The 18,473-nt window shown below is 38.4% G+C and overlaps 3 pseudogenes; all 3 read right to left on the bottom strand.

The window, feature by feature from the left end:
• Positions 1-7,145: 7,145 nt before the first annotated feature.
• Positions 7,146-9,071, bottom strand: LOC148737400 (uncharacterized; annotated as a pseudogene).
• A 926-nt stretch (positions 9,072-9,997) lies between these two features.
• On the bottom strand, positions 9,998-13,751 carry LOC148737399 (uncharacterized; annotated as a pseudogene).
• Positions 13,752-16,166: 2,415 nt separating this feature from the next.
• Positions 16,167-18,368, bottom strand: LOC148737398 (uncharacterized; annotated as a pseudogene).
• Positions 18,369-18,473: the final 105 nt, after the last annotated feature.

The raw sequence follows: 18,473 nt of genomic DNA, 5'->3' as shown, positions 1-18,473 counted from the left end.
AAAAGTCGACCTTTCAACTCTCGTTGAAATTTAAAACTTAACTAATTAACTTTATAATCTTTTTAATTATCTACTGTAAATAACTATCATCTACATATGTAAATGTATGTGACTTTTAAATTTTTTAGTGTCCCCCATTAGCTTATAGCTAAAAACATAGACACTTAAATAAAGTTTTTCATTCATTCATTCATTGAGCTCTGAATGATACAGGAAGCAAGAGTAGGTCTACGAGAGCTGTTCAAATCTCTTACTTTGTGCAATTACCCTGGTTGTGGCGTTCTGAATTTTCTGTTAACGATCAAATTGATACTCGGGTAGACCGTGAACTTGGGATCTTAGACCGTTACGCAATACTGTTGAAGTTTTTCCTTAAAATCCGTCTAGCACGATGTCAGCCTTAAAAATGGTTCAAGCTCATCATAATGCTCTGTTCGGCAACTCCGGTACTCGAGTTTTATACACAGTAGTGGAAAACTCCTCTTAGCTTAAATAACTACATTTGGTCACGCGAAAAGGTGCAGTGCATGGGAAATATGAACATTGTTTGTGCCGGAACTGAATAAAAAAGTCTTCTCGAAGGGGAGTCAAATTAAAATCGATCACAAAACCTTTATGGAGAAAATAGTCCAAAGAGCAAAAAATTACTTCACCACAGTTAACGGTGAGAGACTATTAACTGAGATGATCAAAAGTACAGCGTAAAGGTAATTTTCTTCCGATATATGCCACTGATATATCTCTACAGCAATGTAACAAAGAGCGCACAGCACCTATCGCAGTTTATGACTTAAGCAAAATATATCACTTGGACACGATAAGGTACCTGATGGAAACACTTGCCATGCGACAAGAAGCTTCGACGAATTTCTTGATTTCACTTTTGATGTTAAAATTGGACCTAATGCCAAATAAATGCTGTTAGAGTGAATGGAAATTAAATCGACGACTATGAATTTCGTAAGTTACTTTAATGCATGATGGTAGTCCGATGGTTAAAAGAAAAAAAAGGTGAATTCAGTTGTATTGGAATAATCTCTAGTTATTGCACTAAGTCCAGTTAATTCCTTTCCCATCTTGATCGATATCTCAGGAAGAATTAAGTTCGGGTGCCGTACGAAAATAACCTGACTATGACACTTTTTAAATGTTAGACCGGGTTTGAAAGATCAGTGTACGCCATTTAAGAGGGTCTGGATGGAGGGAAGGGGGGGGGGGAGGGGGGTAGAAATGTCAGTTGTCAGTTCAAATTTCGGCCATGTGTCAGTTGTCAGTTAAATGACTGTTAATGATTAACTTGGCAAGTTAACTATTACTTTCCGACCCTATAATTTTGGCTGAAAAGAACATATAGCGTAAATTCGAAGATTTAGTCGAAAACTGATACAATAACAACTGCTTTTTCTTAGTTCTGGAATGAAATAAGATTTTTCAAATGACTTTTGGTCATTGTTTAAGTCAGTTACGACTCTTCTGAACACAAACTTCTGTTTTCCTACCTGCTTTCAAGAAGTAAACTTTCCATTTTTGTTGCTCAAACAACCACATCCCCAGGCAACAACAGAGGCCATGGCTGACATATTTGTTTACAACTCGGCCGCAGATCTGATCGCGCGCGCCATCGCTTATTTCTCTCGCGAGTAATTTGCTTGCGTGTATCTTGGAATCCATTCTCCGGGGGGTCAATAAAACCCTTTCGAGCCACCTTTACCGATGTTTGGTAAAGTTAAGGCCCATCCTTACTTATGTATCTCAAGGCGAGAAAAATCCATAAAAAAAAATCGACCAAACCGCCGTAGCCTCGTTGTCTGTTTTTTTTTTTTTTTTAAGATTGTGGCTGATTGACACCTGTCCTTACCGAAGTATTAGTTGGAGTCTCTTATCTACTCAAACCAGCAATCCTATAAAAAAAAAAAAGACTCTGCGGTTCTAAAAATTTGTTCGCCTTGACTGTTTCACTTTTGAAGACTAGCAAAGGCTAAGAAAATCTAAAAAGTAATAGAGCATAGGTTTTCTTTCATTTTGGCCGCTAACTTAAGCCCCATTGCGACTTGTTACACCTCGGCGTGGGTTATTACGCCAGTAAACCGATAGAAAGTGTGATGTTTCAGTTGATTTAATAACTAACTTGCGTGGACCATTCAGAATCAGCTGTTCACGTTAGGTATATTCATATTATATGAATAAATAAAGTGACCCTCATAAGAGAAAATGGACACAACTCAATAGAACAATGTGTGAAAAGCTGCCATTTATCTAATACTCCGTTTTTGAGTGTTTGGTAAGCCTTATATAATATTGCTTTACTTTCATTATCAGCGACGTAAATGTTCAGTAACAATGCGATTGTAACCATTCTAGCGAAAGTGGCGGCAATTAAATATTTCACAGAGGAGGGAATGGCTTTGAAGTGGACTATGATTTCTACCACATTGTCGACCTACTTATTTACGTAATTATTTAAAAAAATCGTCGATCATGAGTTAAGGGCAGGGGAGGAGGGTAATCGAGAGCCGGTTAAACTATTAACTTTTGTAGCATCATCTAGAAAAATCTTGAATTAGCTCTCTAAAAATACTTCTGCGAAAGAGTTTTATCATGGCTAATCGAATGGAGTGTCCCACTTCATATTCATCGAAAAAACCTCCCTTCAAACCTCATCGACCAAAGTTATTTCTAAGAGTCCAAAAAGGCTCTACACGCTGTTTAACAGTGCAAATCTAACTATCTGACGTAATCACTTCTTGTTAACAGGGACTTGTCGAATAATCAGTTAAAGAACTTACCCCTGGGAGTTTTCAACAGGACTACACGGCTCTGGACACTGTAAGTACCAACCGACACAAATAACTCTTTATTTATCGCTGCGACGTGAGAGAGACTGAAACAGTCTCACGCAGAATTTCACAAATATAACCTGACAGTCACATTCCGATGAGAGCTCGATATGTAAAGGCGAAAGATCTCAGGTGAACGGATTCAGTTGTATTTGAATAATCGCTAGTTCTTGATCGCTCTCTGACAAATAATTTAGTTTGGGTACCCTACGAATATAACCTGAAAGTAACATCCATTAACGTCTTAGTTAGACCGGGCTTCCAAGATCAGAGTTTTTCATTTAATTACATTTGTGCAAGTGTTTCTCGCACTTTTAGATCGCGATTTATCCAGCAGCAAATTCGTACAGAAGCGATTTGAGCTAATAGAATGGAGAATCCAAACCGCCTGCAGCTCTATTCTCCTTCATAATACACTGACGCCTGGTTTTTAAACTGTGGCTGATTGACACCCATCCTTACCAAAATATCATTTGGAGCCTCTTGCTTGCTCAAATCAGCAATCCTACAATAAAACATTTTGCTGATTCTTGAAATTTGTCCGTCATGACTGTTAGGGGTAGGAGATGTTAATTTCCGCGCACGAGATTACTGTGAGATGGATGTCCTCCCCTGGGGTGGGATGGGTGGGTACGCAGAGCCCCATTTAAACCATTTAAGCCAGCATATGCTGAACTGGGTATCTCTGCTAAAATATTGTTGATAAATATATAAATAAATAAATAAAATATTCCATTGAGTCACCTTAGCAACGCAATATATCTGAGAACTCAATCACCTAGCCGAGCAAAATTGAGAGGGTCAAGTTGCACCTATGTACATGGCATGGGGTTATACCAAGTTAATCCAGCGAAGAACAAGGCTTCTTATTCACAAAAATCCAATACAATTTTTGGGCTACTCAAGACTACGAAATTTTAGGACCCCAAATAAAACTGACACAGAGGTCAAAATACGCCATTCCTTATCACGCAATTGGAGGTGAATAATCAACAATGCGCACTTTGAAAAGACACCAGGCCGTTTTGGGGTGAAAACTCGTTTCTACACTGGATAGAAAGCTAATTTAGTTGAACTTTCGTCGTTTCTGTTGCTCAGGTTACCTGATATTCAAAATGTTAGCGGTTATTTTACAAACAAAACAAGCCAAAATGCAAAAGCGTCCTGTACGATACGGATACAATTTGAAACTGGTAACGAACCATAAAATCAATATGTTTGCCATATTTACACTTTAATTTGAGTATTGTTAATGAATTTGTACATACCATGCATTAGCGCCAAACATAGATTGCGCATTCGCTTCACGAAATGCTGTCGTGAACTGCCTTCTGCTTCTCTCGGATTACACGACATGCAGACCCCCATGTCCTGGGCCACAATTGCAAAGCAAACCTCAGTTATCACAAACACTGGCATTCTTTCCTTATAATTCTTACTCACTTTTAACAAATGCTAATTTCTCACGCGCCTTATTTATAGTCATTTTTTATGGCCATCTTTTTAACCTTTCTCCTTTTTTTTGTTCAATCTGATGGGTTCAGAGAGGGATTCAGTCTTTCTCAACAGTTACTTTTCTTTTGGAAAATTCGAAGACATCCTTTTGTTTTGGAAAAAGCAGTCTCCTCTTCAAGAAAAGACAGAAGACATCGTTTAAGAAGAGAAGTTGCATCTATTGCCAACAAACACGCCGATATCTTTTTCTTTTTAAGTTGAAGGATGCGTGAGTACTTTTCAGCACCACTGCAAAGTGTTGCGCGTGTACAGTACGGCAAGTGCATATCTACAGAGGAAAAGCACTCGCTTCTCGACAAGGCAAAGATGCCTTTGAAAAACATCAGGAAGGATCGAGTGCACAGACCTATATTGCCACTTCTGAGATTGCAGAGTAAAGAATTCAGGCGTTACCGCAAAGCTGGGCATCGCGATGTTCAAGAAAGGCTTCCCATTTTAGTGGTAAGCAGAAGGCCTTCCTAGAAGACAAATTTAAAATAGGAGAACACACTGAAATCATAGCAGATCCGGTAGAGGTGGCTCAGGATATGGGGCATGAAAATCATGAATATTGAGCCGCAGATCAGTCATTGTAGATGAATTCCTAGCACCCAAGCAAATGATGGTCAGTTGCCTAGGGTTCTCCTCCCGCAACTCTGATGCGCGCTGGCGGATAAATCGTCAGCGGCAGTTGGCACAAAAAGTAAAGGCCTCTTCAAAAGTGGCGGCAAATAATGACAGCGCGAACACATCAAACAAACTATGTTTAAGGCATGGAGGATGAAACAGAGAGAGGAGACCGGTTTTGAAATACCAAGGTGAAGTTTTCTGCGGAGAAACAATGCGTAAGTAGGGTTCGTTTTGTAGAAAATAAACCCAACTATGGGATAAGAGACCAAGAATGGTGAGAAAATCACGCTCAGTTTCCCAAAGGCTCGATGGACACAGCAGAGAAATTTGGTCTCCGGCGAGATTTAAGGGAGGGAATTTTTTCAAGAAGCGGCACCTCAAGAAAATTCCTGAGGATTGTCGCGTGCTTCAAAGTTGCGGAGGCGAGTCAATTATTGTTGTCACGCAAACTACGCCGCTTCAAATTATTTCTTCAGTAAAACATCGAAGGGTAACAACCTCATTTTACGTGCTGCGCTATGATCGAGAAGGATTTGGAAAAGACTCAAAATTCACAAAAGCTATTGAATTTGAATACGATCTGGCTTGACAATTAATTAGGTAACAGCAAGACTTGCTAATGTTTGGTAGGACCTTGTCACGGAACTTTCATATAGCAAAAGAATGAAAAACCTGAATGTAATCTGAAACAGACTTCTGAAGGAAATATGTTTATTAATACAAGCATTTATTTTAAAATTTAATCTTTATATCTTGTAGAAAGAAATACACTGGAGTAAATAAATAGAAGTATGGTTTTACCTAAACATAACAGCTAAAAGCTTGTTAATTAGTTGACTAACAATGATGTCTGATTCATCTATGCAATTATTCTATCAGTAGAGAATTACTCCTTTTAAATACAAATCTCATTTATCTATGTTTACTTCATCCTGCTCTTAAAACTATCAAGCTGCAGCCTTTTGTACCTTTTATTTAAGACAAATCTATTACTAAAACAAATGCATTGTGTCAACATAACAAGCAAAATGCTGAGTCATTAGTTATTAACCCTTTGACCCCTAACAGTGACCAGCATCTAATTTCTTCTTACAATATTAACCCCAAATTAAACATAAAGTCACAAGAATGAAGGAAATTTTACTAACTAAAGGAGCTCTTGATTGTTAAACAAATTCGCCTTGTCAGCACCTTGAAAAATGTATCGAGAACAGTATGGAGAATATTCATACTGTTGTTAGCATGTAAAGGGTTTAGTGGTCAAACCTTTGTGTACAAAATTCCATAAATACATTAGAGCAGAAACCCTGCCTCTAAAATGCAAGTAAGTTAAAAAAGTAAATGGGTTTATAAAGTTTTCTATGTAATATATCAGTGCATACCAAGTGATATCAGTGACAACAGTACTCTTACATTCCGACAGGTTTAACCTGTCCAGCAAACATTGCTAATTTAAACAATTTTGTACCAATTTTAAAATATTTTTCTTATTAAGTAGGCATTCTACTCACATTACTGGTACACAGAATTTGTTGAGAGCTTAGTTTTCATTATCATAGTAAGTGTGCCTTATTGTACACCAACTTGACCAAGAAAAATACACTTCACATTATATATTTTGGGAGATTTAAACAGTTGATTAAAAAATAATTCAACTACCCTTCCCCAGCCAATGCACCTTCAAGGCGCTTAACTAGAATTTCCTTATTACCTGCAGTGCTTAATCCTCTACTATGTAAAGCTTCCTTTAAACCAGGTACTGTCATCAAAGTTGGATTGATAGCTGTACACTTCTTACCTCAGTGGCATTGCAGAACTTTAGATGAGACCACAGTGATAAGTGATCAGCAAAACAAGTATTGCACTGTTTACAGACAATGGGTTTTAGTGCACACAACACTGATTCTGCCACGCCTCTGCTGCTTGCACAAGTCACCAGGTCAATACTAAACAAACAAACTTGACAACTGAGCAAATCATTTTCTTTACTTCCACCACAATTGCAAACATTTGGTTGGTAACAGTGTGGCGGAGAACATCATTGGTAGTGTGAGGGATAACAAGAGGGCAGTGGTTGATGTTCTGGGATGTAAAATAAGGGAACATAATTACTTCCCATTACTTGCCACCATTTATCAGTGGTGGTGCTTACATTTGACCGGTTAGTTAAGGTCAAATGTTCCCTCACTCCAGAATGTTTGGCCTCTTTAGCCTGTAAAGAGACAATGCCATAACCCACCCTATACCTTGTAAACAGCAAATTTGCATGATAGAGAATGGCATATCCAACTGTCCATGTGTTGTGACATCAAAAGGAATGTACCAAACTTGTGGGGTACACTCTAACTCACGTACTCGAAAATTGTCCTCAACAAATCCTGTTTTATTCTCCTCCTTGTTTTCACAACGTCTCTCTTAAATTCTGCTCTCACACACAAAAGGTAATTTTATCATCTCCCACACGTCTCCAGTTACAACCTCGTGATCTAGCCCACAAGTGCTTATGCAACTTTTGCATTGCATCATCTCTAAGAGCGTCTCCCGTGCGCTTATGCAACTTCCGTTCAACTGGATGAAAAAAGCAAAGACATCAAGTTAAAATACATATTACACATTTCTTTCAGTTCTGCAACCTGGGCAGAATTGGTCTCTATTCTTTTAAAAAGTCCCCTGCATTCCTCAGACACTCACCTATCTTGCTAAGAGCCAGTCGTTGGATTGTTTATGCCTCTGTTTCGTCTTCACTTTGTTAAGTGTCAACTAAACAATGGTAATATCAAGCCAATACAATGGCTTGATTGCCAATAAGCCTAGCTGGTAACTTGTTATACCTGCGCTAGCTTCATCACTAAAATGTTCTTTTACTCTTGAAGTCAAGTGTCCCAGTCCACACCCCCCCCCCCCACCCTCCCTACCTGATGCATGCCTTACATGAGGAAAACTTCTCTTCTGCAGGTATTGCTTTAGGTCCACCTCTGATTTCTGTAACATCCCCTGCTTCCTAGCATGCTCCCCAACACTGTCTGTACCAGAAACCCTCAAAAGAGTCTCTATTCCCTATAAGTGCTCCAAGAGCAGAAACAAATGGATCAAACTTTCCTCTTCCCACTGCCTCTAAGTACAGGAGATCAATATAATGTTGCCAAGCATTGATCTTACAATGCATGGGTTCTTGCCTTAACCTGTCTGGAAAATGCCCAATCCCAGGAAGACCAAACTGTCGGATGCCATTTTCAGCCGTGAACTGTAACTTTCTGGAATTTCAATTTTTTTTCTGAAAGGTTTGGGGGAAGAGAGGCAAGAAAACTGTTTACCTTTTCAGTATTAGAGGTTCTCATTTCCTTAGTGTAAGGTTTCCAGGTGTCATCTTTACCCATTTCAAAACTACCCCCCATAGTGTTCAAGTTTCCTATATGAACATTTGCATTTGGGGAAGGATATGTAGCTGCCTGGTTGAGTTCATTGGCAGCCCAGCTCTGCCACGACATGCCTGCTCCTGGCTGAAATTCAGTAGTGCACCCTTTATCACAAACAGTCAAAACATTACCTTCAAACATTTTCATCTCTTCAGTGAGCTGCTTCCAGAGGTCATGCATTATTTGATCTTTCTCTTTTACACTTACACCTGATCACCAAAGTTCCAGCACACCATACTTCCGATTGACATTGTCAGCTCATTTGTTTCAGGAGCTCCATCATCTGAGAACTGAAAAATTAAATGATTTTCATTTTCATTGAACCAGACAAGTTTACAAGAAAGATGGGGAACTCTCATGTGCAAATCAATAATCATAAACACCAGGCCAGTGACTGTGCGAAAAACACCTGATGCTCCTGGGATCTGTGTGACATGAAGAATGTGTAAACTTTTAACAAACTTGTGAACATTATTATCTGAGAAACTGAGCTTGGGTAACCTTAAGTCAACTCCAAGACATTTAATGTTACATGGCAGCCAGACTTCATTTTCAGTATTAAAAAAAAATACCTTTCTGTTTTACAGACAAGATTTATATATTTAAGTGGTACTGACTGTTTCAGTACATCATCTGAATATTGATAATCATTAATGGCTCTCTCAGAAATACCCTGAAGAAATTGGCCCCTCATAGACCACTTCATAAATGGCTGCCAGATTAATATTCTTTTGTTTAAATTTAAATTAGCCTTTCAAGCCTTGTTCTTCAGTACAAAATTCAAAAGTATACATTATCTCAAGCGAGGCCAGAAAGGCTAATTTAAATTTAAACAAAAGAATAGTAATCCGGCAGCCATTTATGAAAGTGGTCAATGGTTTTGTAGCTTGCATTGGGAGCCAAAAAATCCCATGCCCTATCTAATAGTGTACCTATCGTAGATGAGTCGTTTTGTGAAGCAGTCAGTTGAAAAGCCTGATTTTTCTTTCTTCTGCCATGGAAGTGAAAGGCCATAGCCACTCAATATCAAAAATAAAAAAAAAAGGTCGGGAAGCTTTATCCAATGTGAAAGAAATTACTGAAAAGAGCTCTTTAATATAATAGAAAATCACATGCGACATCGTAAAGATTATAAGACTTCGTCGCGGGAGATCTCTAAAGAAATTCAGGCTCTGGAGAGACCCAGTTTACCAGGCCAGAAAAGTGGAACTTGGGGACCAAGTTAATGCAGCGGGGGAAGAGATGCTCAATTGTGTTATAAAAGATGTGAGGTCAAGGTTTCCTAACCCTCCAGGCATTCCTTACATGGGGCATAAAAGGGAATAAGAAAATTCTCATACAAATGTCCATGTCAAGGAGAGCAATTATAAATAACAATTGAATAAGTTCATGAAACATATACAGTTAAAAGAAAATTAAAAGGTGGAAACATCAATAAAACTGCATGGAAAGTCCCTTGAGTAATACCTAATACTCATGAATGCTTCACTACTTAGTACCAGCAGTTTCTGTAATTATTCTTCCCTGGTTACCTCACATCTTTTACAAGACATTTGGGCTCCCATTTAAAGTTATCACAGGAAGTCAGAATCACTGGTAAGCAGAATGGACATTAGTTATTTAGATTAAAAAAGGTAGATCAGATGGTTTCCCTGAATTTGGATGTTTTTGCAGTAAGCACCGTAATCTCTGCGGACGATTCGGATGCCTGGCACGTTGGTACATCTGCAGAGACAATACTTCTCTATTCACATTTTCATTCTGTAAGAGAAATAACTCAATAAGAAAGAGTAAGCATAGTATTCAAAAAAGTGCCAAAGCAATTGTGCAGAATTAACAACAGCAGAAGTCTTTTACCCAATCAAGAATGGCTAGTTCCATGTGCATGTTGTAGGTGTCATCCCCGTAATGGATCCGCTTAGCAGCATAAATGAGCATTACTGAATGATGAGATTCAATCCAGTATCTTTCCCTACACTGCAGAAGGTAACAGATTTTGAGTGGCTTTTTCTGTAACCGGAACATGAATTTTTTGCAACTCTTTCAAGGCTTTTACTGCAACGTCGCTAATTTGGAAAAGGCAAACTTTTTCATGCAAAGAAACAAAAACATGGAGTAGCATGTACCAATTAATTACCCGCATGTAATCATATGCATGTCTATATATTGAGGTGCCCATAATGGCTTTCCTATATGCAGCTACAGCTTCACCTCTTGCTCATTAGGTAGCCATTCTGCCTGCACTGTGACTCTGCATGGCAATTGACATGGTTTCCCTGAGTCATAAATAAAGAAAATTACAGAAAAACAAATTAATAGATCAGTATTAATAATAGTAAGTATAATGCTTCTGGTTTTCCATTTTTAACAGAAAATTTTGTAATCTTTGAGTTCATGAACTATGCTATGTCTTGTTGGAATTACATAACACAATGTGTTCATAACAACTAAAATTAATAATTAATAATTTTGGTTTCGTGAAATCATTCTTTTGAAGGAGTAACCCGATTAAAACTCTTTGTACCTTCTCATGACTGCTACACATTCTCTAAATAAACAGTCATTCAAATTACCTGATAATGGTCAGCAACAATCAGCAGGTTAGCCTGAAATTCTTGCACAGTGTGTGGATTGTTCTTCATGCAGAAATATACACATGAGAAATAAATATACAAACAAACAAACAAAAGAATTACTTTAGTCACACCATAAAGGATTTTTCTGTCCTCCATACTCATATTACATCAATGGTAGGATATTATTGAGGATGCAAATGTATCATACCTTGGGCTTCAGTTAGAAAAGTAAGCAGCTCTTTTGTCATAGGGAGTTCACGGCTCACTGTTGAAGTGTCAGTAGCCCTACTCCAGTTTACGACTCTTAAAACATTTTTGGTTCTAAACAGAATCAATGAAAATAAATGAAAATAAAAATGAAAATAAAAATATTTTTTAAGAATAGCATTGAGTGTATCTAGGTTCAACATATCATACAAAGAGTTCAAAAGCATCTTACGAGAAAGAAAGGGCTGACACCGTCGTGTGAGCTACTGATCTACTCGAATCATGCCTTGCATCTGTAATTTCATACTACAGGAAGAAATGGTAGATATCAAAACATAACATTGAACACCTTTCTGTACTCACAAATTTCTCAGGGTTTAAAATTTTTTTATCAGATATTGTATGCTTAGATGTGCAAGTCAGCAAAACTTTGCAGATGTCTACTAGATCCCATGCATCAAATTGACTGCTTGCAGAGATCCTGGCTTGCAAAAAGGATTAATTGAACAAAACTCATGCATGCACCTCCCATACTCCAAGACTGGTGTATAAGTATGTGGCCAAAGACAAAATAAATTTAAATCAACTTGTACCTCTCCATTAACAACATAACCAGGGGTGCTTTTCAGTTCTTCCTGGGCAGTAGACATGGACTCATTGCAAACCCTATTCACAATGGTTGCATAACAATGCTTTTTCAAGACTGTTGAGGTAATTAAAAAAAGAGGGATTTTAGAATTTAGGTAAGAGAGAAACCAAATAAGAAACTGCTTGAGTCCATTTGAGGTATTTTGGTGGAGAGATCATCATTTGACTTCCTGTAAACTGTTGTTGACTGCCATTTACTGGCAAGAAGAAATACAACATAGGAGCATTAAAGAAAGTGCATTGCTAACCTCCGTCAAAGGTTTTTTCTCCCTCTCACCCAATGTTGGCTGCTTCAGAGAAACTTGTGTACTGTGTGGACATGCGATTTCTTATTTTTTTGCTGTTTTGTAAGTGCCAGGTGCCACCCCGTGTGGGGGACAGGAACTAGATTAAAGTGTGTGAGCACATGGAATAAATTTGTCGGGAGTGTGTTTTTTAAAACCGGGATTTAAAGAATTTCCCACGCCTAGGAATCTCCACTGTGTCTCTGTCACGCAACAAAACAATACTCCATGAATCAATCTATGAAAAAGCGAAGCAGATAAGTGACCAGTTACAACAAAACTCAAGATTACTGAGAAAGCAAATTTCAGAAAATTTCCCGCTGAAAACGAAAAGGTACTTACCTGAAATTTACATAGTACTTTGGAGGAGATCCTCCCATGATAGAGGAGGAGAGCCACTTGAATGAATCTCCACATACACGTGAAACTGTTACGGACACAACATGACTTTGTCGATTAAAGATTTGTAAATCGCAATCGACGAGTTTTCCATAATAACAGCATGCTGTGGAGAGAGTGTTACAAAAAAAAAAAAAAAGAATACAGAGTTCGCAGAGCTCCCCCGCTGCAGAGATGTATGGGGTCGTTCTCTGCTGAAGGCGCAGTGATCTGCACTCTTTGTGGTGTATGTTCTGCGTGTGGAGGGGAGGTTGGAAAAACAGCATCACAGAAAGGGAAAGAAATACCCGAGGATGGAGTGGAAGACGCTGAAGGAAAAGAAAACCGTGTGGTAGATGGTGTAGAAACAAGAGAGGGGTCCGGACTAGCTGTGCTTCCAGTTGATGATAAGCTCAGTTGGCTCGATGTCAGTCCTTTCCTCTCCATTTTCTCCTCAAAAGCTAACAGAAGAGCCTCCATCAGATCCGCATTCTGTGTACTCGAGGTCGCTTTTGTTAGATTTAACGCGCCTTTTGCCATTTTGACGCGGTCTTTGATGCCAAGAGGTCTGCTCTCTTGAGTTCAATGTTGAAAGAGAACGGAAGACCTCGATCTGTTGGACGCTTTTTCTTGGGCATATATGGGTTATTTCCGTCAGCCGTAACGCACAAATTCCACAATACATATTTTTCGAGCAGAGACAGCTAAGAATGTTGCCGAGCAACCACTAGAGTTGTGAAATTCTGGCTGCTAATCGCACTTACTTGCGAAATTATTCACTCTTTAGAGGTATTACCACAGATAATATTGCGCATGCAGTTTTTACGACGCCACTAGTTTCAATGGGAATAATCTGAAGGCTCAGCCAGCCGATGTGTGTAAGGGGCTTGGGGATGTAAGCCGAAGTTATACGGCGCAAATTTTGAAAAGACAACTGTACGACTGCATAGTCGACCGTAGATCGCACTTTCAACGGCCGAACGACGCGTTGGTGCCAAATAAAATCAAAATAAGCTAAAGTGTGGGAATGAGAGTCAACAAGACTCAATATCTTCTAATTTTTGACTCAAAATAATACTTTAACAGCGTCTCCCATGCACACCGTTTCACTTATGAACTTGGTCGCAATATTGCATGATTCTTTTATTTGAGCTGAAATCAAGGGAGCGGAGCCAACCTATTTATAGCGCGCCATCCTGTTTGAATCTGCTCAAGCCGTGAACGTGTCGTCACTTGACCTCTAAGATAGTAACGTGAAGAATTTACATAGCAAACGGCCATCGCACTTAGGTAATTAATTAATTAATTAATTAATTGAACAAAAATGAGTTTTACTACTTTATATCTGCAACGGTTACAATATTTCCGGGTGCAGATTCTGAAAACTATTCCAATCTTTTTTTTTTGTTTTGTTTTGTTTTGTTTTTTTTGTTCACACCAATATCTTTTAAGCACAAAAGCTCACGAATAAAATAGATACCGGGATAGTACGAGAGTGCACTGTGCGCGAAATATGAAACAGTTATGTATTTTCTTTTCAGAATTTATCATAATTGTACAGCGTTCACCGTCCCTCATTCAATTCTTGATTTTAAAAATCCCTGTGGTATTTAGTAGATAAACCCCTTCGCGGGGCTGGTATGTCGGCTGATAATGTCAGTGGCTGAGAGATTGTCCGAAAAATTAATATTTAACCGAGAAGCGAGGCTTCGAGGGCAAATATCAAATTTTGAGGATAATCTTTCAGCCAACGACATTATCATCCGACATACCAGCAAGCCAGAACGGGGTTTATTTATTTTTCAACCCTCTCATTAATTTTCCATTAATTTTTGAGCAGGAGAGCGCAGGCGCGAGCCTGTGTTCACGTACGGTAATCCTCCGCAGCTTTTTAATCTCTTTCGTCATCTGATTCTGTGACTATGCTTTCGGGAATTAAGATATTGTTTGGATCTAACAATTGTCAAAGATCTTCGACTTAGGCCTCGATGCATTTCTCCAGAGAAATGCTTGATCTGAATATCACTGGAGAAATTATTTATGTTAAAAAACAGAAACTTTTGATATCTTCTTATTAAAGTCAACTGTCAAGGACCTAGAATTAAACAATCAACCATCAAAATCGAGAACGATTCATCGTAAATTGTCAAAGTTAACATCGTCTCCTCACTCCCTCCCTTGAGTACAACAGTTTGATACAATTTGTCACCCAAAGAAAAACTCGGTGAAATATTTCCATTTCAACTGCAAAGAGTATAGGATTCCACAGAGTTTGGTTGTCTATCATGACGCAAAGTAATAAAGTTTACCTAAACGTATTACGGGTCAAGCAATCATAAATCCTTAGGAAAAAATAAGGCGATGTCCACAGGTATCCGGAAAGGATACGATATCCTTATCCAGATATGATACTTTAGAAATGAATACTGCTCTTAAAGGCACCAAGTTTAGTATTAATATTGATTTTTAACTTGTCAAAGACTCGATCTACAAGAACGGTGATAAGTTCTGAACCGTAAGAGCTTCTCCGCGGGATTATTCGAATGTGCTCACCTCCAGATGTATCGTCAGCAGCTGGGTTCATATTACAAGGGTAGAAATTATCGTAACCGTATGCGCAATCTTAATTCTGCAAACTTGGTGTGAACACTCTTGCACATGAGCTCTTTATCTACTTCATCAAATTAAAAATAACTGCTCATTATTAGAATGTGTAATAAATTCTCGTCAGGAAATATAAGAAAATACACTTGCATAAATGTGCCCTGCGACGAAAGTAAAATTTATATTCTAGATACATGTAGGCATGAAATAAAATTCACTGCAATTTCAGTACTTTCTGGATTGATATACTGAAGGAAATATCATACAAAAGTTAAAAGAAAAATCATTTTTTGCTGCAAATGTTTCTTTTCAAGCTAGAATTGAATCTCGATTCCTGGGTTGATATACGCATATGCGATAGACCGTCAAACAAAGAATCTTTCTCTCTTTCTTTTTTATCCTATTCTTTGGCGCGTTCTTATATGAAAGCGGAGAACTGGTATCTATACTTGAAGAAATTACCAAAGTATTGTGCGAATATAGTGTAGTACAACGCGGTTAAATTGAAAAGCGTTTACTCACGTCCGTTACACACTTACTCTTAACCAAAAAAAGAACTGCATATCCTAGAATAAATTAAATACATGCGATATATATGCATGCAAATCCGAAGGTCCTGAGTGTATTACAAGTTGTTGCTTACTGTTGCTCGCGGGTCGTGATTACCTTATCGAGAATTACGATCTAGACTTGTCTTTTATTCGAAAAAGGATCATGATTACACGGTGTCTTATCCTGGACTAAAACTCTAACTATAATTTTCTATCTAAAAAGCACTAACTAAACACGGAGACGTCAATCTAACCAAACTATCAAGAGACCAAAAAGCGATTAGTAAAGTAACCAGATCATTCGGCTTAAATGAAAACCCCGAAAACTTCTTAAAGTTCTAAATTAAGGGATAACAAATTGGCGTAAACGAAATGTGAAAACAAAAATATATTATCAACACACCGACACTGTGATGTATTGACAGGTTCTACCTGATCTAGTTTCAGTCATCGTTACCACGCGCTGGTCTTTGGCTGGCCCATAATGACATTTGTAAATTAATTAAAAAAATTAGAAAAATTACGAAAAAATTATCTCTCCTTACATTTCATAATGGCAAAGAAAAAGCTTCCTTTCCACGAGGTTAGGCTTTTAATTTTGCCTGCAAAGAGACAATGCCATAACCCACCCTATACCTTGTAAACAGCAAATTTGCATGTTAGGGAATGGCAAATCCAACTGTCCATGTTGTGACATTAACACAAATGCACCAAACTTGGGGGGTTCACTCTAACTCACGTACTCAAAAATTGTTCTTAACAAATCCTGTTTTATTCCCCTCCTGGTTTTCACAACGTCTCTCTTAATTTTTACTCTCACACACAAAAATTTATTTTATCATCTCCCACACGTCTCCTGTTACAACCTCGTGATCTAGCCTGCACGTGCTTATGCAACTTTCGGATTGCGTCATCTCTAAAAGCGTCTCCCATGGGCTTACGCAACTTCCGTTCAACTGGATGAAAAAAGCAAAGACATCAAGTTAAAATACATACTACACACTTCTTTCAGTTCTGCAACCTGGGAAGAATTGGTCTCTCTTCTATTAAAAATCTCCATTGAATTTCTCAGATACTCACCTATCTTGCCAAGAGCCAGCCGTTGGATTGTTTATGCCTCTGTTTCATCTTCACTTTCTAAAGTGTCAACTAAACAGTGGTAATATCAAGCCAATGCAATGGCTTGATTGCCAATAAGCCTAACTGGTAACTTGTTATACCTGTTAGCTTCATCACTAAAATGTTCTTTTACTCTTGAAGCCAAGTATCCCAGTCCACATCCCCCTTCCTGCCTGGTGTATGTTTTACACGAGGAAAAATTCTCTTCTGCAGGTATTGCTTTAGGTCCACCTCTGACTTCTGCAACATCCCCTGCTTCCTAGCACGCTCCCTAACACTGTCTGTACCAGAAACCCTCAGAAGAGTCTTTGAGGGTCGTCCCCCCTCAACATCTCCATCTCTATTCCCTATAGGTGCTCTCAGCACAGAAACAAAAGGATCAAACTTTCCTCTTCTCACTGCCTCTAAGTATAGGAGATCAATATAATGCCACAAGGCATTGATCTCACAATACATGGACTCTGGCCTTAACCTGTCTGAAAAATAGCCAATCCTAGATAGACCTAACTGTCGAATGCCATTTTCAGCCGTGAACTGGAACTTTCAGGAATTTTTACTTTTTTTCTGAAAGGTCTGGGGGATGAGGGGCAAGAAAATTGTTTACATTTTCAGTATTAGAGGTTCTCGTTTCCATAGTGTAAGGCTACCAGGTGTGATCTTTACCCATTCCAATACTACCCCCCATAGTGTTCATGTTTCCTTAATGAACATTTGCGTTTGGGGAAGGATATGTAGGTGCCTAGTTGAGTTCATTGGCGGCCCAGCTTTGCCAGGACATATCTGCTCCTGGCTGAGATTCAACAGTGCAATCTTTATCACAAACAGTCAAAACATTATTTTCCAGCCTTTTCATCTCTTCAGTGTGCTGCTTCTAGAGGTACTGCATTATTTGATCTGTTTCTTTTACATTTACACAGTGGAGGAGGTACTGGAAGTCTCTACTTCGTACCTGATCTCCAAAGTTCCAGCACACCATACTTCCAATTGACATTGTCAGGTATTTTTTTTAAGGAGCTCCATCATCTGAGAGCTAAAAAATAAAAAGATTTATATTTTCATTGAACCAGACAAGTTTACAAGAAAGATGGGGAACTCTCATGTGCAAATCAATAATCATAAACACCAGGCCAGTGACTGTGCAAGAAACACCTGATGCCCCTGGAATCTGTGAGACATGACCAATGTGTAAACTTTTTACAAACTTTTCATCATTGTTATCGGAGAAGCTGAGCTTGGGTAACCTTAAGTCAACTCCAAGACATTTAATGTTACGAGGCAGCCAGACTTCGTTTTCAGCATTAAAAAATAAACTTTGTGTTTTACAGATAAGACTGTACTTTCTTCTAGACAAATAACTCTGATATTTAAGTGCCACGGACTGTTTCAGTACATCTTCTCACTTCTGATAATCATTAATGGCTCTCAAAAATACCCTGAAGAAATTGGTCCCTCCTATAATTATTCATTAATTTGCTCATGGTTTCATTACTTGCATTGACAGCCAAAATATCCCATGCCCCATACAATGAAGCTTCAAAACCCCCATGAATAAATTCTCATATGTTTTTAGTTTCTTCCCTTCTCCTAGCCTGTAGCTAGTGCTTGACTTGTAATAATTAATCATCTCATATGACACGCTAGCAGCACCCCTTCGTCTTCGAGAATAATCCTTTTGCTCCAACAGCTTTTTCACTTTCTAATATGCCTCCTTTAGTTTTTTTCAGTGTCT

This window comes from Stylophora pistillata, chromosome 2 (genome assembly GCF_964205215.1).
Source record: "Stylophora pistillata chromosome 2, jaStyPist1.2, whole genome shotgun sequence".
In the NCBI taxonomy this organism is placed as follows: Eukaryota; Metazoa; Cnidaria; class Anthozoa; order Scleractinia; family Pocilloporidae; genus Stylophora; species Stylophora pistillata.
Note: the sequence above shows the minus strand (reverse complement) of the source record. Positions and strands in the feature narration are given on the sequence as shown.